At 47.3% G+C, this 25,249-nt stretch overlaps 1 pseudogene; it reads right to left on the reverse strand.

Moving 5' to 3' along the window:
• LOC105494115 (golgin subfamily A member 6-like protein 26) overlaps positions 1-25,249 on the reverse strand; it is a 36,299-nt pseudogene that overhangs the window by 2,864 nt on the left and 8,186 nt on the right.

Below are 25,249 nucleotides of genomic sequence, written 5' to 3' on the forward strand. Positions count from 1 at the left end.
AATCTAAAATTAAACTTGAAACTATTTTATTTTATTTTATTTTGCAGAAGGAATGAACGTCCTTTAAGGACGTTGTAACCGGCTGCTGCAACCCAGAAATCTGCTTATTCAAGGTGTTATCTGAGGCTGAAGAAACGCAGACTTCCCCTTCCCGAGTCCAAGTGATCTCATTGTTCAGTTCCCACCTATGAGTGAGAACATGCGGTGTTTGGTTTTCTGTTCTTGTGATAGTTTGCTAAGAATGATGGTTTCCAGCTGCATCCATGTCCCTACGAAGGACACAAACTCATCCTTTTTTATGGCTGCATAGTATTCCATGGTGTATATGTGCCACATTTTCTTAATCCAGTCTGTCACTGATGGACATTTGGGTTGATTCCAAGTCTTTGCTATTGTGAATAGTGCCGCAATAAACATACGTGTGCATGTGTCTTTATAGCAGCATGATTTATAATCCTTTGGGTATATACCCAGTAATGGGATGGCTGGGTCATATGGTACATCTAGTTCTAGATCCTTGAGGAATCGCCATACTGTTTTCCATAATGGTTGAACTAGTTTACAATCCCACCAACAGTGTAAAAGTGTTCCTATTTCTCCACATCCTCTCCAGCACCAGTTGTTTCCTGACTTTTTAATGATTGCCATTCTAACTGGTGTGAGATGGTATCTCATTGTGGTTTTGATGGTGCTGACGAGTTGATGGGTGCTGACGAGTTGATGGGTGCAGCACAGCAACAGGGCACAAGTATACATATGTAACAAACCTGCACATTATGCATATGTACCCTAGAACTTAAAGTATAATAATAAAAAATAATTTAAAAAATAAAAAAATAATAAAAATCATAACAAATTGAATAAAGGCAAAAAAAAAAAAAAACCGCAGACTTTTCCCCCTCAGTTCCTTGAAACTCCCCCTACCTTACTCGCTAGCCACATAAAAACTACCTGCTTTTCATTCTTGATAGACAGAATTGAGAGAGTCTGCTTTTCCACCTTCTTGCTTTAGCCAAATCAAACAAACCTTTCTCTCTCTCCAAGCACCTGTGTGTCAGTGTTTGGCATCAACTGCACGCCAGGCACACAAGCCTGAACTTGGGGTTCTATTTCAAGGTCAGTCACAAAAGATCACATACGATTCCATTTATATAAACTGTCTGTAATACGTGAATCTATAAAGCTAGAAAGGAGATTAGTGGTTGTCTAAGACTGGGGACATTGACATGTAACTGCTAATGGTTACAGATTTCCTTTTTTTTCTTTTAAAGACAGGGACCCATTCTGTCACCCAGGCTGGAGTGCAGTTGTGCTGTCACTCACTGTAACCTTGAACTCCTGAGCTCAAGCAATCCTTCTACCTCAGTCTCCCAAAATGTTGAGATTACAGGCATGAGCCAACGCACTTGGCCTTGAATTGTACATTTTAAATGAGTAAATTGTATGGTACATGGATTATATCTCTAAAAAGGTTGTTTTAATAAGTTAACAAAACTAAAACCTATGAAACCTACGAACTCAAGGTAAAAAATGTTAAACTCGGCCAAGCATGGTGGCTCACACCTGCAACCCCAGCACTTTGGGAGGCTGAGGCAGACAGATCACTTGAGGTCAGGAGTTCAAGACCAGCCTGGCCAACATGGTGAAACCCTGCCTCTATAAAAAAAAAAAAAAAAAATACAAAAATGAGCGAGGCATGGTGGCATGCACCTGTAATCCCAGCTACTCAGGAGGCTGAGGCACAAGAATTGCTTGAACCCAGGAATTGAAGGTTGCAGTGAGCCAAGATCACACCCCTGCACTCCAGCCTGGCAGAGCAAGACTCTGTCTTAAAAAAAAAAAAAATTAAACTCCAGTCTTAATAAAAACTCACACTTTCCAACATCATAGCTCTATCACATTCCTGGTGTCCACAGACCACCTACTGAGGTAAAGGCGCCCCTGTCCCTTCTGTGTCCCCGTTTTGCTACCCAATGAGTCTTAGACAGCAGCAGCTTCTGCCACTAAGAGCAATCTCAGGGAATAAGAGGAAAAGAAAGAGTTCTGGACCCTCCTTTCTTCCTCTGTGCATTCACTCCCAAGGTGATCTCATCCAGTCTTTGGTATTAAATCCATCTATACAAGGACACTCCGAAAGGTATGTCTCATCCTGGACCTCCATCTCAACTCCAGACTAGTATATTTATTACCTGACATCTCCATTAAGATGTCCAAAAGATATCTTGAATTTCACAGGCTCAGAACTAGCCTCTTGATTACTGCCCCCCATATTTCAGTTACTCAGACCTAACATCCTCATCACCCTTGGGCCTCTCTCACTCCTCACATCCAAGCCATCAACAAGTCCTGCTAGTTCTGTACTTCTAGTTTTTGGATTAAGGAGGTGGATTGTTCATATGCATGTAATTTTGCATCCTCACAAATTTCACTAAATTGCTGTAAAGGGAATTTTTTTTTAAGGGCAAACCATCTGTACAAGGAGAACAAGAGAAAGAAAATTACAGAATGTCAGAAACTCAGGCCAGGCACGGTGGCTCACACCTGTAATCCCAGCACTTTGGGAGGCCAAGGTGGGTGAATCACTTGAGCCCAGGAATTCCAGACCAGCCTGGGCAACATAGTGAAACCCTGTCTCTACAAAAAAAAAATACAAAAATTAGCTGGATGTGGTGGCACACACCTGTTGTCCCAAGCTACTTGGAGGGCTGAGGCAGGAGGATCACCTGAACCTTGGCAGGATGAGGCTACAGTGAACCGTGGTTGTGCCACACTGCACACTCCAGCCTGGGCAGCAGAGTGAGACCATGTCTCTCAAAAAAAGAAAAAGAATGTCAGAAACTGAACAGAAAATAGACAAGCGATAACTGATGAAAGACTTTTGAAAAGTTAAGTCCCAGCTCATGCTTGTAATCTCAGCACTTTGGGAGGCTGAGGTTGGAGGAACTCTTGAACCCAGGAGTTCAAAACCAGACTGGGCAATAGAGTGAGACCTCATCTCTACAATAAAATTTTATTAAGAATTAGCCGGGGGGCACGCCCAAGATGACCAAATAGGAACAGCTCCAGCCTCCAGCTCCCAGCATGAGTGACACAGAAGACGGGTGATTTCTGCATTTTCAACTGAGGTACCAGGTTCATCTCACTGGGGCATGTCGGACAGCAGAAACCTCTGCAGATGTAAATGTCCCTGTCTGATAGCTTTGAAGAGAGCAGTGATTCTCTCAGCACAGAGATTGAGATCTGAGAACAGACAGACTGCCTCCTCAAGTGGGTCCCTGACCCTTGAGTAGCCTAACTGGGAGACATCCCCTACTAGGTGCAGACCGGCATCTCACACCTCACACGGTGGGGTACACCCCTGAGACGAAGCTTCCAGAGCAAGAATCAGACAGCAACACTCGCTGTTCAGCAATATTCTATCTTCTGCAGCCTCTGTTGCTGATACCCAGGCAAACAGGGTCTGGAGTGGACCTCAAGCAAACTCCAACAGACCTACAGCTGAGGGTCCTGACTGTTAGAAGGAAAACTAACAAGAGAAAGGACACCCACACCAAAACCCCATCAGTACGTCACCATCATCAAAGACCAAAGGCAGATAAAACCACAAAGATGGGGAAAAAGCAGGGCAGAAAAGCTGGAAATTCAAAAAATCAGAGCGCATCTCCCCCTCCAAAGGAATGCAGCTCATCGCCAGCAATAGAACAAAGCTGGACAGAGAATGACTTTGATGAGTTGAGAGAAGAAGTCTTCTGCTGATCAAACTTCTCAGAGCTAAAGGAGAAACTACGTAACCAGCACAAAGAAACTAAAAACCTTGAAAAAAGAATGAATGAATGGATAACTAGAATACTCAATGCAGAGAAGACCTTAAAAGAACTGATAGAGATGAAAACCATAACACGAGAACTATGTGACAAATGCACAAGCTTCAGTAACCAACTTGATCAACTGGAAGAAAGAGTATCAGCGATTGAAGATCAAATGAATGAAATGAAGCAAGAAGAGAAGTGTAGAGAAAAAAGAGTAAAAAGAAATGAACAAAGCCTCCAAGAAATATGGGATTATGTAAAAAGACCAAATCTATGTCTGACTGGTGTGTCTGAAAGTGACGGGGAAAATGGAACCAAGTTGGAAAACACTCTGCAGGATATTATCCAGGAGAACTTCCCCAATCTAGTAAGGGAGGCCAACATTCAAATTCAGGAAATACAGAGAACGCCACAAAGATACTCCTTGAGAAGACCAACTCCAAGACACATAATTGTGAGATTCACCAAAGTTGAAATGAACGAAAAACTGTTAAGGGCAGCCAGAGAGAAAGGTCGGGTTACCCACAAAGGGAAGCCCATCAGACTAACAGCAGATCTCTCAGCAGAAACTCTCCAAGCCAGAAGAGAGTGGGGGCCAATATACAACATTCTTAAAGAAAAGAATTTTCAACCCAGAATTGCATATCCAGCCAAACTAAGTTTCCTAAGTGAAGGAGAAATAAAATCCTTTACAGACAAGCAAATGCTTAGAGATTTTGTCACCACCAGGCCTGCCCTACAAGAGATCCTGAAGTAAGCATTAAACATGGAAAGGAACAACAGGTACCAGCCATCGCAAAAACATGTCAAAATGTAAAGTCCATCGATGCTAGGAAGAAATTGCATCAACTAGTGAGCAAAATAACCAGCTAATATCATAATGACAGGATCAAGTTCACATATAATAATATTAACCTTAAATGTAAATGAACTAAATGGTCCAATTAAAAGACACAGACTGGTAAATTGGATAAAGAGTCAAGACCCATCAGTTTGCTGTATTCAGGAGACCCATCTCACATGCAGAGACACACATAGGCTCAAAATAAAGGGATGGAGGAAGATCTACCAAGCAAATGGAAAACAAAAAAAAGGAGGGGTTGCAATCCTAGTCTCTGATAAAACAGACTTTAAACCATCAAAGATCAAAAGAGACAAAGAAGGCCATTACATAATGGTAAAGGGATCAATTCATCAGGAAGAGCTAACTATCCTAAATATATATGCACCCAATGCAGGAGCACCCACATTCATAAAGCAAGTCCTTAGAGACTTAAAAAGAGACTTAGACTCCTATACAATAATAACGGGAGACTTTAACACCCCACTGTCAACATTAGACAGATCGACGAGACAGAAAGTTAACAAGGATATCCAGGAATTGAACTCAACTCTGCACCAAGCAGACCTAATAGACATCTACAGAACTCTCCACCCCAAATCAACAGAATATACATTCTTCTCAGCACCACATCACTTATTCCAAAATTGACCACATAGTTGGAAGTAAAGCACTCCTCAGCAAATGTAAAACAACAGAAATTATAACAAACTGTCTCTAAGACCACAGTGCAATCAAACTACAACTCAGGACTAAGAAACTCAATCAAAACCGCTCAACTACATGGAAACTGAACAACCTGCTCCTGAATGACTACTGGGTACATAATGAAATGAAGGCAGAAATAAAGATGTTCTTTGAAACCAATGAGAACAAAGATACAACATACCAGAATCTCTAGGACACATTTAAAGCAGTGTGTAGGGGGAAATTTATAGCACTAAATGCCCACAAGAGAAAGCAAGAAAGATCTAAAATTGACACCCTAACATCACAATTAAAAGAACTAGAGAAGCAAGAGCAAACACATTCAAAACCTAGCAGAAGGCAAGAAATAACTAAGATCAGAGCAGAACTGAAGGAGATAGAGACACAAAAAACCCTTCAAAAAATCAATGAATCCAGGAGCTGGTTTTTTGAAAAGATCAACAAAATTGATAGACTGCTAGCAAGACTAATAAAGAAGAAAAGAGAGAAGAATCAAACAGATGCAATAAAAAATGATAAAGGGGATATCACCACCAACCCCACAGAAATACAAACTACCATCAGAGAATACTATAAACACCTCTATGCAAATAAACTAGAAAACCTAGAAGAAATGGATAATTTCCTGGACACTTACACTCTCCCAGGACTAAACCAGGAAGAAGTTGAATCCCTGAATACACCAATAGCAGGCTCTGAAATTGAGGCAACAATTAATAGCCTACCATCCAAAAAAAGTCCAGGACCAGAAGGATTCACAGCCAAATTCTACCAGAGGTACAAGGAGGAGTTTGGTACCATTCCTTCTGAAACTATTCCAATCAGTAGAAAAAGAAAAGAAGGAATCCTCCCTAACTCATTTTACGAGGCCAACATCATCCTGATACCAAAGCCTGACAGAGATACAACAAAAAAAGAGAATTTTAGATCAATATCCCTGATGAACATCGATGCAAAAATCCTCGATAAAATACTGGCAAACCAAATCCAGCAGCACATCAAAAAGCTTATCCACCATGATCAAGTGGGCTTCATCCCTGGGATGCAAGGCTGGTTCAACATATGCAAATCAATAAACGTAATCCAGCATATAAACAGAACCAAAGACAAAAACCATGTGATTATCTCAATAGATGCAGAAAAGGCCTTTGACAAAATTCAACAGCCCTTCATGCTAAAAACTCTCAATAAATTCGGTATTGATGGAATGTGTCTCAAAATAATAAGAGCTATTTATGACAAACCCACAGCCAATATCATGCTGAATGGGCAAAAACTAGAAGCATTCCCTTTGAAAACTGGCACAAGACAAGGATATCCTCTCTCACCACTCCTATTCAACATAGTATTGGAAGTTCTGGCCAGGGCAATCAGGCAAGAGAAAGAAATCAAGGATATTCAGTTAGGAAAAGAAGAAGTCAAATTGTCCCTGTTTGCAGATGACATGATTGTATACTTAGAAAACGCCATTGTCTCAGCCCAAAATCTCCTTAAGCTGATAAGCAATTTCAGCAAAGTCTCAGGATACAAAATCAATGTGCAAAAATCACAAGCATTCTTATATACCAGTAACAGACAAACACAGAGCCAAATCATGAATGAACTCACATTCACAATAGCTTTTAAGAGAATAAAATACCTAGGAATCCAGCTTACAAGGGATGTGACGGACCTCTTCAAGGAGAACTACAAACCACTGCTCAGTGAAATAAAAGAGGACACAAACAAATGGAAGAACATACCATGCTCATGGATAGGAAGCATCAATATTGTGAAAATGGCCATATTACCCAAGGTAATTTATAGATTCAATGCCATCCCCATTAAACTACCAATGACTTTCTTCACAGAATTGGAAAAAACTGCTTTAAACCAAAAAAGACCCCGCATTGCCAAGACAATCCTAAGTCAAAAGAACAAAGCTGGAGGCATCACGCCACCTGACTTCAAACTATGCTACAAGGCTACAGTAACCAAAACAGGATGGTACTGGTACCAAAACAGAGATATAGACCAATGAAACAGAACAGAGCCCTCAGAAATAATACCACACATCTACAGCCATCTGATCTTTGGCAAATCTGACAAAAACAAGAAATGGGGAAAGGATTCCCTATTTAATAAATGGTGCTGGGAAAATTGGCTAGCCATAAGTAGAAAGCTGAAACTGGATCCTCTCCTTACTCCTTATACGAAAATTAATTCAGATGGATTAGAGACTTAAATGTTAGACCTAAAACCATAAAAACCCTAGAAGAAAACCTAGGTAATACCATTCAGGACATAAGCATGGGCAAGGACTTCATGTCTAAAACACCAAAAGCAACAGCAACAAAAGCCAAAATTGACAAATGGGATCTAATCAAACTAAAGAGCTTCTGCACAGCAAAAGAAACTACCATCAGAGTGAACAGGCAACCTACAGAATGGGAGAAAATTTCTGCAGTCTACTCATCTGACAAAGGGCTAATATCCAGAACCTATAAAGAACTCAATCAAATTTACAAGAAAAAAACAAACAACCCAATCAAAAAGTGGGCAAATGATATGAACAGACATTTCTCAAAAGAAGACATTCATACAGCCAACAGACACATGAAAAAATGCTCATCATCACTCACCATCAGAGAAATGCAAATCAAAACCACAATGAGATACCATCTCACACCAGTTAGAATGGCAATCACTAAAAAATTAGGAAACAACAGGTGCTGGAGAGGATGTGGAGAAATAGGAACAATTTTACACTGTTGGTGGGACTGTTCAACCATTGTGGAAAACAGTGTGGCGATTCCTCAAGGATCTAGAACTAGAAATACCATTTGACCCAGTCATCCCATTACTGGGGATATACCCAAAGGATTATAAGTCATGCTGCTATAAAGACACATGCACACGTATGTTTACTGCAGCACTATTCATAATAGCAAAGATTTGGAATCAACCCAAATGTCCATCAGTGACAGACTGGATTAAGAAAATGCAGCACGTATACACCATGGAATACTATGCAGCCATAAAAAAGGATGAGTTTGTGTCCTTTGTAGGGACACATCTGCTCTCCTGCCCCAGCAGTTTCCTCTGCTCACTCTCATCACCTTTCCTGCTCCTAGGCTCGCCTGGTCATGTGTCCTTCACTATCCTCTGAGTCTCCCTCTTTCCAAGCCACCTCCACTCTACTTGACACACTCTCCCTTAAGATACCAAAGTACACAAGCTCAAGTCCCTGCACCTCACCTTTACTCCCAGACGTGGAAGGAAGATAACATGAAGACCCAAACGTCACTTGGCAAGAGATCTGGGGTGTGCAGAGGGGCAGGTCTGAGGTTGTGGAAGCTCCAGGGGCTCCCTGCTGGAAGCTGCATTGAAGCTGGCTATTGAATGTGACTCTGAGCTGAGACCTCTTCTTGAAGCTCCAGACCAGGAGCCAGCTGCCAGTTGGAGCCCTCCATTTGGTGCCTCAGAGGAACCTTGCACTCTGTAGGTCTAACTCCGAACCCAGAAAATCCCCCCATCTCAGCCCTGTCTCTTAGTTCCGGAAAGCACCACCTCAGACCCAGTTCTGCACCAAACCCACATTTGAGTCATGGGGCTCCTGCCCTGCACTGTGAGCACTCTGGATAAGCCAGTGCCGAGGGGGAAAGAGCTCTAAATGCCAAGCCAAAACATGAGTTTCAACTCCACCTCCAGCTCTGAGAGCTGTGGGTAGGGAAAGGCCCTAGTCCAGTTTGCTGTAGAAAGACCAGTCTGCCACTGCATGGCACATGGATGGCAGGGGCAGAATGTGGGTGGAGAGAACAGAAGGTGGGCAGGGCGGAGGAGGCAGGGACATGGCTGTAGCCATGGAGATGTGAGGACAGACAGGACTTGGTGGCCACTTGGATGAACCAAGGGAGGGGTCCGGAAGAGACACCCAGTTTTGTATCAGATGTATAGAGCATGGGGTGCTATTCATTGATCGAGAGAGGAGGAGGAAGAAGAGGTATGGCATGGGAAGAGATAGCTGAGCTCTGTCATGAATGTCATTTGAAGTCCCCACAGAGAGCCAGACCCGCCAGCGCCTTCGCTGCTTCAGCCGGCCCTCAGGGTGGCTGTGCTCCCTGGCCCTCTCGGCTCCCGCTTCGTAGCTGTCAGCTGCAGTGGGAGACAGTTGCATAAGGGCCCAGCATCTCTGTGTGTTTACCCAGGGGACTGCTGCATGGCCCATGCCGAGCAGAAGCTGATGGATGACCTTCTGAACAAGACCCGTTACAACTACCTGATCCGCCCAGCCACCAGCTCATCACAGCTCGTCTCCATCGAGACGGAGCTCTCCCTGGCCCAGTGCAGCAGCGTGGTAGGTGCAGAGGGAACCTGTGGCTCAGGCTCAGGTGAAGAGGCAACTCATGCCCAAGCCCCAAGCAATCAATATCCAGAGGAATGAAATGACTAGAGTTGACTTAGACTCATCAATACAGGGCGGGGAGGCCGGAGGAGAGTGCATGAGGTTTATAGGTGTCCAATATTTAATGAGGTCATGGTTTTGTCAACAAGAAAGAAATGAGGGTGGGAGCGGGATCACCACTGGCTAGGCAACCAATGGGCCTGCATAAACTCTGCTCTGCTGAGTCTCCAGCACAACCATAAGCTCCTCCTCCTCATCCTCCCAGCCCTGCCCTACTCTCTCCCCCAGCTTGCTCAGCAGGTGACCTTACAGGCTCCCTACTTATTGGGGGAAATACAAAACCACACTTGGGGAACTGACGGGTACAGAGGCCCAGGTGTAGTGGCGGGACCACAGGCAGTGCAGCACTTACTGAGCCAGGTGGGTAAGGGTGTGGAGAGTGGGCATGGCCACTGCAGGCATGGAAAGGAGGCGCAGATATGGAAAGGAGGCGCAGATATGGAAAGGAGGCACAGATATGGAAAGGAGGCGCAGATATGGAAAGGAGGCGCAGATATGGAAAGGAGGCACAGATATGGAAAGGAGGCACAGATATGGAAAGGAGGCGCAGATGGCAGCTCTCCCAGGGACCATTGTCAGGGTCTCCATGTGTGGACGTGTGCAGAGGTGGGGGTGCTGAGGAGGAAGGAGGTGCAGGGAATTTCTCATCTTCTCTACTGCCTCTGAGTTGGAGCTGACAGAGGGAGCCGTGGCCCACTGTACACTAACACAATGTCCCCACCCACAGGGTTAGAATCCCCCCTGGACACAGCTCTGAGAGGAGTAGTCACAAGTGAAGAGTGCCGGGTGCTTGTGTCCTGCAGGGGGAAGGAGGTCACCAAGGGGGCTGACCCTCCTCTGGCCAGGTGGCTGCCTTCGGACACACCAGCCTCTCTCTCTAGCATGGTGGCCCGCACACACCCAGCCTGTCAAACCTACAGACCCCAAGAAGGCTTTGGCCAAATTAATGAACAGCTCCGTCTCCCAGGAGGAAGCACAGCTGAAGGATGTGGAAGGCAGTAGAGCTGTGTGTGCTCCACCCCCTCTCTCCAGTCGGACCGGAAAGAAGCGGGCTTTCAGCCAGGCTCACCCAGGCTGGGGTCTGAGTGTCACTGTCCAGCTGTTGGCTTCTTGCTGAATGGGTGAGCCCAGCTGCTCCTGTGCAGATGCCACCCTAGTGAGGGTGAACAAGCAGGCGAGTTCCATTTCTGAAAGCGTGGGTATACAGTAAATATTAGGCTGTGGGCTGCTGGGCCAGGAAAGGGTGTTTATTTTTCAGGGTTTATTTATCTATTGACTTGATGAGGGACGGTTGTAGGTACAACCAGTTTAAAGACGGAAATTTTGAGAGAGCAGGCAGGGATTTAGCGCTGGGGAAAGCAAGCAGGCTTGTCAAAGCAGCTGTTTTGGGGAGGCCAGAATCCTGTACCAATGTCCTCAGCACGTTCATCAGCTGCTGGGGGAGTGCCAGATAGGATTAAAGCACAGAACTTTCTGGATGATAGAAATGTTCTGTATCTTCAAAGGAGGTGGGTTACATGGGTAATGCATTTGTTAAAACTGATCAAAATGTAAACCAGATCTGTGCATTTCACTGAATATAAATTATGCCTCAAATTAAAAACATGTTTTAAAAGACAGATGGGCCGGATGCAGTGGCTCACGCCTGTAATCCCAGCACTTTGGGAGGCTGAAGCAGGCAGATCACTTGAGTTAGGAGCTCGAGACCAGCCTGGAAAACATGGTGAAATCCTGTCTCTATTAAAAATATAAAAATTAGCCAGGCATGGTGGCACACGCCTGTAATCTCAGCTACTCAGGAGGCTGAGGCAGGAGAATTGCTTGAACCTAGGAGGCGGAGGTTGCAGTGAGCAGAGATCATGCCACTGCACTACAGCCTGGGTGACAGAGCGAGAATCCATCAAAAAAAAAAAAAAAACACAGATGGAGGTTTTCAACTTTCACTAAAGGCAGAGTAGCTTTTTACAGATTAGCCTCCCCCACAAGAGCAGTTAGAAAAACTGGACAAAACACAACAAAAAAAGAGAATTTTAGACCAATATCCCTGATGAACATCGATGCAAAAATCCTCAATAAAATACTGGCAAACCGGATTCAGCAACACCTCAAAAAGCTTATCCACCATGATCAAGTGGGCTTCATCCCGGGGATGCAAGGCTGGTTCAACATTCGCAAATCAATAAACATAATCCAGCATATAAACAGAACCAAAGGCAAGAACCACATGATTATCTCAATAGATGCAGAAAAGGCTTTTGACAAAATTCAACAGCCCTTCATGCTAAAAACGCTCAATAAATTCGGTATTGATGGAACGTACCTCAAAATAATAACAGCTATTTATGACAAACCCACAGCCAATATCATACTGAATGGGCAAAAACTGGAAAAATTCCCTTTGAAAACTGGCACAAGACAGGGATGCCCTCTCTCACCACTCCTATTCAACATAGTGTTGGAAGTTCTGGCTAGGGCAATTAGGCAAGAGAAAGAAATCAAGGGTATTCAGTTAGGAAAAGAAGAAGTCAAACTGTCCCTGTTTGCAGATGACATGATTGTATATTTAGAAAACCCCATTGTCTCAGCCCAAAATCTCCTTCAGCTGATAAGCAACTTCAGCAAAGTCTCAGGATACAAAATTAATGTGCAAAAATCACAAGCATTCTTATACACCAGTAACAGACAAACAGAGAGCCAAATCAGGAATGAACTTCCATTCACAATTGCTTCAAAGAGAATAAAATACCTAGGAATCCAACTTCCAAGGGATGTAAAGGACCTCTTCAAGGAGAACTACAAACCACTGCTCAGTGAAATAAAAGAGGACACAAACAAATGGAAGAACATACCATGCTCATGGATAGGAAGAATCAATATCGTGAAAATGGCCATATTGCCCAAGGTAATTTATAGATTCAATGCCATCCCCATCAAGCTACCAATGAGTTTCTTCACAGAATTGGAAAAAACTGCTTTAAAGTTCATATGGAACCAAAAAAGAGCCCGCATCTCCAAGACAATCCTAAGTCAAAAGAACAAAGCTGGAGGCATCACGCTACCTGACTTCAAACTATACTACAAGGCTACAGTAACCAAAACAGCATGGTACTGGTACCAAAACAGAGATATAGACCAATGGAACAGAACAGAGTCCTCAGAAATAATACCACACATCTACAGCCATCTGATCTTTGACAAACCTGAGAGAAACAAGAAATGGGGAAAGGATTCCCTATTTAATAAATGGTGCTGGGAAAATTGGCTAGCTATAAGTAGAAAGCTGAAACTGGATCCTTTCCTTACTCCTTATACGAAAATTAATTCAAGATGGATTAGAGACTTAAATGTTAGACCTAATACCATAAAAATCCTAGAGGAAAACCTAGGTAGTACCATTCAGGACATAGGCATGGGCAAAGACTTCATGTCTAAAACACCAAAAGCAACGGCAGCAAAAGCCAAAATTGACAAATGGGATCTCATTAAATTAAAGAGCTTCTGCACAGCAAAAGAAACTACCACCAGAGTGAACAGGCAACCTACAGAATGGGAGAAAATTTTTGCAATCTACTCATCTGACAAAGGGCTAATATCCAGAACCTACAAAGAACTCAAACAAATTTACAAGAAAAAAACAAACAACCCCATCAAAAAGTGGGCAAAGGATATGAACAGACATTTCTCAAAAGAGGACATTCATACAGCCAACAGACACATGAAAAAATGCTCATCATCACTGGCCATCAGAGAAATGCAAATCAAAACCACAATGAGATACCATCTCACACCAGTTAGAATGGCAATCATTAAAAAGTCAGGAAACAACAGGTGCTGGAGAGGATGTGGAGAAATAGGAACACTTTTACACTGTTGGTGGGATTGTAAACTAGTTCAACCATTATGGAAAACAGTATGGCGATTCCTCAAGGATCTAGAACTAGATGTACCATATGACCCAGCCATCCCATTACTGGGTATATACCCAAAGGATTATAAATTATGCTGCTATAAAGACACATGCACACGTATGTTTATTGCAGCGCTATTCACAATAGCAAAGACTTGGAATCAACCCAAATGTCCATCAGTGACAGACTGGATTAAGAAAATGAGGCACATATACACCATGGAATACTATGCAGCCATCAAAAAGGATGAGTTTGCATCCTTTGTAGGGACATGGATGCAGCTGGAAACCATCATTCTTAGCAAACTATCACAAGAACAGAAAACCAAACACCACATGTTCTCACTCATAGGTGGGAACTGAACAATGAGATCACTTGGACTCAGGAAGGGGAACATCACACACCGGGGCCTATCATGGGGAGGGGGGAGGGGGGAGGGATTGCATTGGGAGTTATACCTGATGTAACGATGAGTTGATGGGTGCAGCACACCAACATGGCACAAATATACATATGTAACAAACCTGCACGTTATGCACATGTACCCTACAACTTAAAGTATAATAATAATAATAAAAAAAAAAAAAAAAAAAAAAGAAAAACTGGACAAAAATGTGCCCCAGCAAAAACAATTGTTTGAAGGTAATTGGAGACCTTAGCCAGGACTTGCGTGACCAGTCCTAGGAGGTGACCCTGAGTCTGTAGTGCTTTTCCCACATTTGGTGATTGGTAAACAGTAGAGGACTAAGAGGCTAAGAAAGTGAGTATGAAGTTGTAGTTAACAGGCTGGAAAGCCTAGCTGAATGTTTGGCACTCTCACAGGCTGAAATGACCTAATGAGAATTTGGGTCCCAGTAAGGAGATGGGACCCTGGAAGGGCCACCCCTAGGAGTCCAAGTGAATACAAAATAGACCACCCATCACAAAAACTAAAACCTTGAACCAGCTTAATCCCAAACTAGATGAAGGTGATCTGCCCTTGCTCCAATTGTGTGCCATAAAGTCAAAGTCAAAACTCTCTGGAGGCAGGTAAAAGTTTACTAGGAAATGCCATAAGACAAGATAGGACTAAATGAGAAAGACCAAGAAAAAAACCAATAGAAACATACATGTAAGGAGGAAACTTTTTTTTTTTTTTTTTTTTGGAGACGGAGTCTCGCTCTGTCACCCAGGTTTGAGTGCAGTGGCACGATCTCAGCTCATTGCAACCTCTGCCTCCCAGGTTCAAGCGATTCTCCTGCCTCAGCCTCCCAAGTAGCTGGGATTACAGGCATGCGCCACCACACCTGGCTAATTTTTGTATTGGCCAGGCTGGTCTTGAACCCCTGACCTTCAGGTGATCCATTCGCCTCCGCCTCCCAAATTGCTGGGATTACAGGCGTGAGCCCCTGCGCCTGGCCAGTATTTTGCCACAATTTAAAATAAATACTTTTTTTTTTTTTCAGGTTTGTGCTCAGACTATATTCTAAACAGTCACATGGCAGCTTACTCTTCTCCAGGCCTTGCTGCCGGCTTTTTGATGTTTATGATCTTTGCCTTCTTGTGGTCTCCTCGGTAGAAGAACGGCACGCAGGGCTTGCTGTAAAGATCTTTGGAGGGAGAAAGGCAGGGCACTGAGCACCGTGCAAGCCCTCCCTTGCTCCTACCTGCCCACCTCACCCAAAGGCTCTACTCACCACCCTGCTTGTCGGCAGCTCCAAGCTCCTGAGGGCCTAGGGTCCCTGGTGCGGACTCATCAGCAGGGTTCTGGGCAGCTGCCCGCAATCCGCCATGCCCCTGGTTACGGTCACCCACAAGCGGAAACACCAGCTCCACCTGGAGGGAAAGGTGGTCTGTTGCCACGCCCGTGCCCACACCCACCTCCACCCCCACCCCCGCAGAGGTGTGGCATGTCTTAGAGGGTCCAGAGAAATCAGAAGGTGGGAAACCAAGAGCATAAGGGGGTCTGGGAGGGACCGCCAAGGCAGGCAGCAAAGGAGGGGCAGGAAGAGGCGGGCTCACCATGGCCTCCTGGCTCTTCAGTTCCTCTGGGATGCTTGGCCTGGGCCGAGGTGCCTCCTCCTCCTCCACCTCCTCCCTGTCCAATCCATCTCCTGTGGGGGGTTGCCAGAGGGCTTCTCAGACAACCCAACAAGGGAGGTAACAGTGGGCCCACCTCTGCCCCCACCCTCACTGTGTAACCCCGGGCCAGCCCCTCCCCAGAGGGAAATCAGCAGCTGTTCTTTATTTTTTTTGAAGAGACAACGTCTCCCTGTGTTGCCCAGGTGCAGTCCCACTACCAATCAACACGGGAGTTCTGACAGGCTCCATTTCCGACCTGGGCCAGTTCACCCATTCAGAGGCCACCCTGGTGGTCCCCACTCCCAGGAGGTCACCATATCTATGCTGAACTTAGTGCGGATACCCGGTCGGCATAATGACCAACTGTTCTAAAGAGTCAGTCCTACGCTCCTAACAGTCCCCCCTTCTTCCTGGGGCTCATCTCCTCTTCCTCTGAGCGGCCTCCCATACCTTCCCCAGCGAGAGCCATGAGGCTCAACTGGGCCTGCAGCTGCTGGTTCTGCTGGATGGCAACTTCTAGGTGTTCCTAAGAGGCCAGGAAAGAGAGTGAGAAGGCACAGAGGTTGCCAGGTCGTCGCCCTCGGGGCCCCGCCCTCATCAACTCCCTCAACGGGGTCTCTGGCAACTATTGGTGGGCCATCTCAGCCACCACTTTGCCCTGAGCTTCCTGCTGCTGCAGCTGGGCAGTGCCTCCTTCTTAGAGGCCAGCTGCTGATAGGTGGCCACGTACTGCTGCAGGGGACCCAGATAATGGTCTCGCTGCTGCTGCAGACTCTGAGCCTCTTGGCTCTTCAGCTCTACCTGCAGGATAGATGTCAGGGTAGCTAGTGGCTGGCTTCCAGATTCTAGGCCCATAAACAGGGTAGCGAGGGCACTGTGGGACTCTGTCGCCTGCCCAGGTCCCTGGCCCCTGGCCCCTTCCTCCAGGCCTAAGTGACTGCCTCCCTTGCCTAGAGGCCATGCCTCCCTCCCCAGCCTCAAATCTCACACCCTACCTCCCACCATTCAAACTGTAGGCCACATACTGGTGGAAAAGCAGAGGGAGCCAACCACCATCTGCTAATTTGTGGTGAGATCGTTCCGTATGATCTCCATGGTTTGCACACGCCTCCACCTGCTCCCCCCAGAGCTCGGCCTTCCGCCCCAGCTCCCCCAGCCTCTCCTCCAGCTCCTGCAGCTTCACCTCCTGCTCCTGCATCTTCTCCTCCTGCTCCTGCAGCCTCACTTCCTGCTCCCACATCTTCTCCTCCTGCCTCTGCATCTTTTCCTCCTGTTCCCGAATCTTCTCCTCCTGCTCCCACATCTCCTCCTCCTGCTCCCTCATCTCCTCCTCCTGCTCCCGCATCTCCTCCTCCTGCTCCCACATCTCCTCCTCCTGCTCCCGCATCTTCTCCTCCTGCTCCCACAGCTTCTCCTCCTGCCTCCACATCTTCTCCTCCTGCTCCCACATCTTCTCCTCCTGCCTCTGCATCTTTTCCTCCTGTTCCCGAATCTTCTCCTCCTGCTCCCGCATCTTCTCCTCCTGCTCCCACAGCTTCTCCTCCTGCCTCCACATCTTCTCCTCCTGCTCCCACAGCTTCTCCTCCTGCCTCCACATCTTCTCTTCCTGCTCCCACATCTTCTCCTCCTGCCTCTGCATCTTTTCCTCCTGTTCCCGAATCTTCTCCTCCTGCTCCCACATCTCCTCCTCCTGCTCCCGCATCTTCTCCTCCTGCTCCCACAGCTTCTCCTCCTGCTCCCGCATCTTCTCCTCCTGCTCCCACAGCTTCTCCTCCTGCTCCCACAGCTTCTCCTCCTGCCTCCACATCTTCTCCTCCTGCTCCCGCATCTTCTCCTCCTGCTCCCGCATCTTCTCTTCCTGCCTCCATATCTTCTCCTCCTGCTCCTTCTTCTCCTGCTCCTGCATCATCTCCTCCTGCTCCCACAGCTTCTCCTCCTGCCTCCACATCTTCTCCTGCTCCCGCATCTTCTCCTCCTGCTCATGCATCTTCTCTACCTGCCTCCACATCTTCTCCTCCTGCTCCCGCATCTTCTCCTCCTGCTCCCGCATCTTCTCCTCCTGCTCATGCATCTTCTCTTCCTGCCTCCACATCTTCTCCTCCTGCTACCACATCTTCTCCTCCTGCTCCCGCATCTTCTCCTCCTGCCTCCACATCTCCTGCTCCCGTATTTTCTCCTCCTGCATGTTCTCCTCCTGCTCCCGTATCTTCTCCTCCTGCTCCCGTATCTTCTCCTCCTGCTCCCGCAGCTTCTCCTCCTGCTCCCGCAGCTTCTCCTCCTGCTCCCGCAGCTTCTCCTCCTGCTCTCGCATCTTCTCCTCCTGCTCTCGCATCTTCTCCTCCTGCTCCCGTATCTTCTCCTCCTGCTCCCGCATCTTCTCCTCCTGCTCCCGCATCTTCTCCTCCTGCTCCCGTATCTTCTCCTCCTGCTCATGCATCTTCTCTTCCTGCCTCCACATCTTCTCCTCCTGCTCCCGCATCTTCTCCTCCTGCTCCCGCATCTTCTCCTCCTGCTCCCGCATCTTCTTCTCCTGCCTCCACATCTTCTCCTCCTGCTCCCGTATTTTCTCCTCCTGCTCATGCATCTTCTCCTCCTGCCTCCACATCTTCTCCTCCTGCTCCCGCATCTTCTCCTCCTGCTCCCACATCTTCTCCTCCTGCCTCTATATCTTCTCCTCCTGCTCCTTCTTCTCCTGCTCCTGCATCATCTCCTCCTGCTCCCGCATCATCTCCTCCTGCTCCCACATCATCTCCTCCTGCTCCCACAGCTTCTCCTCCTGCCTCCACATCTTCTCCTGCTCCCGTATCTTCTCCTCCTGCTCATGCATCTTCTCTTCCTGCCTCCACATCTTCTCCTCCTGCTCCCGTATCTTCTCCTCCTGCTCCCGTATCTTCTCCTCCTGCTCCCGCATCTTCTCCTCCTGCTCCCGCATCTTCTCCTCCTGCTCCTGCATCTTCTCCTCCTGCTCCCACAGCTTCTCCTCCTGCCTCCACAACTTCTCCTGCTCCCGTATCTTCTCCTCCTGCTCATGCATCTTCTCTTCCTGCCTCCACATCTTCTCCTCCTGCTCCCATATCTTTTCCTCCTGCTCATGCATCTTCTCTTCCTGCCTCCACATCTTCTCCTCCTGCTACCGCATCTTCTCCTCCTGCTCCCGCATCTTCTCCTCCTGCTCCCGCAGCTTCTCCTCCTGCCTCCACAACTTCTCCTCCTGCTCCCGTATCTTCTCCTCCTGCTCATGCATCTTCTCCTCCTGCCTCCACATCTTCTCCTCCTGCTCCCGCATCTTCTCCTCCTGCTCCCGCAGCTTCTCCTCCTGCTCCCGCAGCTTCTCCTCCTGCCTCCACAACTTCTCCTCCTGTTGCTGGTTCATGTGGTTCCACAACTCGTTCTCTTCCACCCGGGCTTGGAGCTTTGCTGCCACACTCTGCAGCTCCTTACCCAGGTGGTCAGCATCCGCCTGCAGCTGCTGCTGGAACAGTGAAAGTGTTGGTTTGAACCTCAGAAGGAAAAAGACTCATGAGCTAGCCATATAAATGTAATCTATAAAATAATAGTTTTCATCCATAATCCTTTAAAAAATTTTTTTGAAGCCCTAACTCTGAGATTCTGATATCCCAGGCAGGGCCCCAATTTGTATATTTTTAGCACACTCTAGAGGATTCTATGCAGGACCAGAACAAGGACCCAAATTTTTGAGCTCCTGGCTGGACCTCCCCATAACCTGCATGATCCCTAGACCAAGGTCCCAGCCGGATGGGGCTCCCACAACCCCCGGGGCTGCAGCCACTCGCCTGTGGCAGTAGCAGCTTGGCCCTCTCCACCTTCCTTTTTAGCTCCTTTACGTTGAGCTGGATCTCAGACTTTTCAGATTCTACAAGTCGAAGTTTTTCTAGCAGTTCGGCATTTTTCTCCTTCAGCTCCTCATTGGTTCTGCTATGGCCAGAGGCAGTAGAGAAAGGAATGAATGAAGAACAGAAAGGACCACTTTGGTGATCAACCCTCTACTTTCGCCCACAACCACAGAACCGTGGCATTGGAAGGGACCCCAGGAATTAAAAGTCCCGGGTGGCAGGCCAGAGAGAAGACATGAGTTGCCTGAGGCTACCCATGAGTCAGTGGCACAGCTGGCACTAGAGCTTCCCTGCACACACATGAAAACCTGCATGAGCCTCTCACCATGCTCACCTGTACCCCCCACCTCCCAGCACACCACCCACGCTAAGGGCCTCCAGACCTCCCATCCCACCTTCCCCCATCCTATGTGTTTCTGTACAGCTCCAAACTCAGGGCGTCCCTCTCCTTTGTTAACTCCTCGATGTACTGCAAATAGAGACAGGTGAAGTGAGGACACAGCAGGCAGAGGAGCAGCTGGCCAACCAGGAACAACAGCTCTCATGACTACTCCACAGTAACACTTCCTCACTCCCAATCACACCTGACATGTTCTCAAGACATTTCCAAGCCCATGGTCTAATTTGTTTTTCTTGGTTTTGTTTCTTTCTTTTCTGTTTTGTTTTTTTGTTTTTTGTTTTTTGAGGCAGAGTTTCACCCTTGTTGCCCTGGCTGGAGTGCCATGGGCCAATCTCGGCTCACCACACCCTCTGCCTCCCGGGTTCAAGTGATTCTCCTGCCTCAGCCTCCCAAGTAGCTGGGATTACAGTCATGTGCCACCACACCCAGCTAATTCTGTATTTTTGGTAGAGATGGGGTTTCTCCATATTGGTCAGTCTAGTCTTGAACTCCTGACCTCAGGTGATACGCACGCCTCGCCCTCCCAAAGTGCTGGTATTACAGGCGTGAGTCAGAGCACTGGCCCTCATTTGTTTTTCAAAGAACTCAGTAAAGGTGGAAGAGACAGGGAAAGAGATTGAATTTATAGTTGGCTAACGGGGGCCCAGAGAGATCAGATAATATTGCTATTGTTATTACTGTTATTGCTACCACTGTTGGAACCTTTACTGACTGCTTCACCAAGCACTGCGCTAACAGTCCCATTTAATCCTCACAACCTCCATAGGTGACGGTTACCATTATTACCTCTATTGTGTAGATGAAAAACATGGGGTATTAAAGGTTAAGTGCTTGCCTAAGATCACTTAGAGCTGGGATTTCAACACCCAGGTATATCTGATTCTCTAAGCCCATTCTTTCACCGAGGGTAGGGGCACAGACAAGGGGGAGGAAATTAATCTTTTATTGACTTTTTAAAAGGATGATACGTTCACATAGTCCAAAACTCAGAAAGTACAGAAGGGAAACATCTCCCCCACAACACTGTTCCTCTCTCCTGAGTTTTTTATGAATCCTTACAAACATGTTTTATATATATTACCATAATACATACACACACACATATGCGTGCTCCCTCTCTCAACACAGATAATAACATACTCAAGATACTCTTCCGTACCTTTATGGTACAAGTACCCTAACCACCACTTAGACCACCACTTGGGGCCAAGGCCACAGCCAAGTATGGGCACGGCAGGCACTTGGCCTCCGAGCTCTCTGTCCAGTGCTCGCTCCCCACAGTACCCCCCAACTCACCCACAGCAGCCGACTCAGCCCCCGTCTTCCTCTAACAACCACACACAAAAGCAGCAAGAAATGGCCATGCTACCTTCTGGGCAGGACACTCCATCCTACAGAAGGGACCTTTAGGCTCACTCCTCCATCTGCGAAGCCAGGGTCCCAGGGGACGGGGCAGGTGGTTGGACTCACCCTGTCCGCCGCCTTCTTCTGGGTAATGACAGCAAAGAGAGAGACCGCTCTAACTCTCCTGCAAACTTCCATGAATCATGCAGGCCGCTGACCAGATCCCTGGACTCTCCTGGAATGGGAGACATTCAGATGCGGCCCAAAGGACTCCCCCTAAAGGCCTGTCAAAGTGCCAGGTTGAAGGATGACGGGGTGCCAGATTCCCACCTTCCAACTGCTGGGCAGCATGCTGGCTGTAATAGAGTGCCGTCTGAAGCTCACTTTTCTGACATGAAAGGATTCGTATGGTATGAACCTGGGCCTTTGGGAGAAAAGACAAGCAAGTGCTGAAAGAGAAGCAAAGAAACCTTCTCCGGAAGACAGGAGGGAACTTCACACCCTCCACTCACCTCTAGCTCCCTCCTTAGGGCTTGCTGATACTGCGGGCTTGCCTTCTTTTTCTATAGAAAGAGGAAGGCAGAGCTCTTCCTAGGGGGAGACAGAGATGGCACAGCAAGAGACATGCCCCCAGAATGGCACCACTGCCCCAGGACAGGCCCACCCATGGGACCAGGTTATCAGGGATCCTGTGGGGATGGGGTGGAATCTGGGGGGTGAGCCTTCTTCCTCAGGCTGGGAGTGGGCGGGATGAGACTGGGGCCTCTACATCTGAGTGCCCCCCCAAACCCAGCAGTCATGTCATGAGCAAACAAAGAAATTACGTTACTTCTTCCAGCTGAGCTCGGTTCTGTTGTCTCTGTCGGGAGAGTCAAAGGAAGGTGACTGAGGGTGGCCCCCTCGACTCTATTCCCCAGGCCAGGAAGCGGTAGGCAGGGGCCAGGAATGGATTTTGAAAGCGAAGTTCTCAGACCCAATGGGAACACAAACTGGTAAACTCTCCTCAACTCCCAAAGAAAAAGGATTTGGGTCTTTGTTGGTTTTTGCCCACAGCCACAGAACTGAAAGTCTGAAACCAGATTCTCTCTGAAACCAAACCAGTAACATAAACCTTCAGAGATGGAGTGTGAGAAAAGCCCACCCTTCTGGCAGCTTGTGATTTAGAAAGGTGCAATCATTCAACAAACACTGACTGAGCACATACCGACCAGGGATGGTTCTTCACAGCAAGGATATACGACGGAAAAGGCAGACAGGAGCCCTCGGCCCTGAGGTTTCCATTCTAGTGGGCCTTCAACTCTCAGACTCTCAGAGCTAACAGAAACCTGTGATACTCTCTAACTACTTCAGGAAATGCAAGCCCAAGAAGGAGAGTTTACAGCAGGCCCTGGACTAGGGATTAACATAAAAACAACAATGACAAATCTCATTTAAACTTCACAAATGTAAGTAAAACAATACCACTCCTATTTTACAGAAGTGAAAAGAGAGGCCCAAAGGGCTCAAGCAATTTGCCCTAAATCGTATCCCCAGCAGATGGAGAGGTAAGATTCAAACCCAGAATTCTTAAGCAGTGCCTGGGAGTTCTTCCACAATCTTAACAATTACCCTCCACCACCCGTTGGGCCCTCTGTCCCTAGGAGCCTGGCCAGCCAAGACCCACATCCTCAGGTGAGTGGCAACCGCCAGAAGTGGTTGTCTCAGGGTTAGTGCCATTATTTATTTTCTTCTTTTTGGTGTCAGTTGCTCCTTTACCAACACTAGGGTTGGTCTGGGGATGATAGTCTCTCAACTGCGTGAAGGAAGAGCAGTGATACTCATGAGCACTACAAGCTCCTACAGTCACATCCGGCTTTACGGTTTATACAAAATACTATTATAGAGCATCTGATTTAATGCCACCAACAACTGTAGAAAGTGTTGTCACAATCACTTAGTGACAGAGGGATTGATACCACGGCTGAAGAAAAGGCAATGATGGAACTTAAACCCAGTCTTCTGACTCTGAGTTCCAGGATTTTGCCACAAATCAGCAACTGCCAGGGACCAAAACCAGAGGCAGAGGTTGAAAGGCAAATATTAAACAGGCAGGAACTGTACATTGTGTGATTTAGAGTCATATATCCTCACACGTCTGTTAGTGTGAAGAAGTGCACTAAAACCTCTCAAGCTTTTACATCAATGTATCCTCATGGCAGAAGACAGCCTTTCTGTTAAATCTGAGAATTTAACAGAAAGAGGACAACCCAACCCTCATTTCAGGGAGAAGTCTTGTATACTCATAGATCTATGTGACTGTCATCCCTAAGTACATTAATGTTTTGTCTCTCAATAGAATCAAGGGAAACTGATGCTTCAGAAAGATGCCCCATATTTATCCTGTGACACTCAAAGTGCCCCAGGTTGAGATGAGATGAGGAAGATTCAAGCTGTCAAGTTCAGTTTCCCAAGATCTGTTCCACAGAAGATAAGCAGATCTCACTCTAGAAACTACTGACTGAGGGGCCCTCTGGTCCCAGAACAATGGAGAATTCAAATCTGAGGTGGAGAACTCAGAAACAATGTTAAAGTTCCTCTGGAGAGTAGAAGCCTGGGAGAAAACCAAACCAAACCCATTCTCCCATTGCCACCCAGAGACACTGTCAACGTGTTGCGCTCATGGGGGAGGTGTAGGCTTTTCACACTGTCAATGTGTGTGTTAAGGAAGTAAGGCAGCCTGAAACCTCTCTCTCCTAGGTCCCACAGTCCCCATTCCCCTTCCAGCTGGAAATCTGTGCTGCAACCAGAGGAACTAGAAAGGACAAGAACACTTAGGGTACTGGGTCCTAAGAACAAAGGCCAGTCTGGTGGCAGTAATGACAGTTTCTAGAGGGACTGTGACATCACTACATTCCACTCCTTGGTGGAGTGGCCGGGGGGACACAAGAGTGCAATGTCCAAGTTGCCACTTTGAGATTGGGGAGGGGGTCACAGGATTGGGACCCAGGTCCTTGGAGGTGCGAGCCCATAGAGCCCACGGAGGTCAAGCTTGGGGCAGTGGGAGGTGAGGGCCAAGTATGGAGCAGGGAGCCCCAGGAGTCACCTGCCCAAAGTCACCCTGGGGCAACTGGTGGCAGGTTCTGGGGCACCCAGGTCCTTGGAGACGTGAGCCCAAAGAGCCTAGGGTGCTCGGGTTTGGGGTAGCAGGAGATAAGGGTGGAGTACGGAGTGGGAAACTCCAGGAGTCACCAGCTCAAAGTCACCCTGGGGTGACTGGCAAGGGCAGGGGCAGGACTCATGAGGGGAGTGGGCTAGCTGACAAGATTTTGGTTTGGTGAGTCCAGAGGCACTGGGGGGCCCAGCCCAGTGTGCTTCAGGAGTGGCACGGACTCTGGCAGCAGTTTGGCTGTCAGAGGGGGCCTAGGGCTGGGGTTGGGGTGCTGCAACCTGGTGCATTTTACCTTTTCCTTGGCCTCAGCCAATTCGCCCTTTCGGGTTTCTTTGGACATCACCGGACGGGTAGGAAGGTAGGGTTGGGGCCACATCAGCACAATCCAGGCGAGGACAACTATACACCTCCAGTCACCTATACGTAGCTGTGTGACTGAGCCAGAGGAGGCGTAACCAGGGCTGCACTAGAATGCAGAATAGGGGTGTGGCCTTAATGCTTCAAGCCCATTGGTCGATGAGAAAGATGAAAGGGAAAGGAGGCGTGGCCAGACAGCAGCACATCATGAAGGACCTGTGATGTCACAGGGAAAGCCACCCATGCAACTGCTGTCCCCGCCCACTCCCGGAGAGGGGCGGGGCTGGCTTTCACTTTAAAAACTTTAAAACTTTATTACCTCAATTGAGGTACGAATCCTATTAAAATGGAAATTTTATAGTGTGCTTGATGATT

The sequence above is a fragment of the Macaca nemestrina genome, chromosome 18, assembly GCF_043159975.1.
Source record: "Macaca nemestrina isolate mMacNem1 chromosome 18, mMacNem.hap1, whole genome shotgun sequence".
Taxonomy (NCBI): Eukaryota; Metazoa; Chordata; class Mammalia; order Primates; family Cercopithecidae; genus Macaca; species Macaca nemestrina.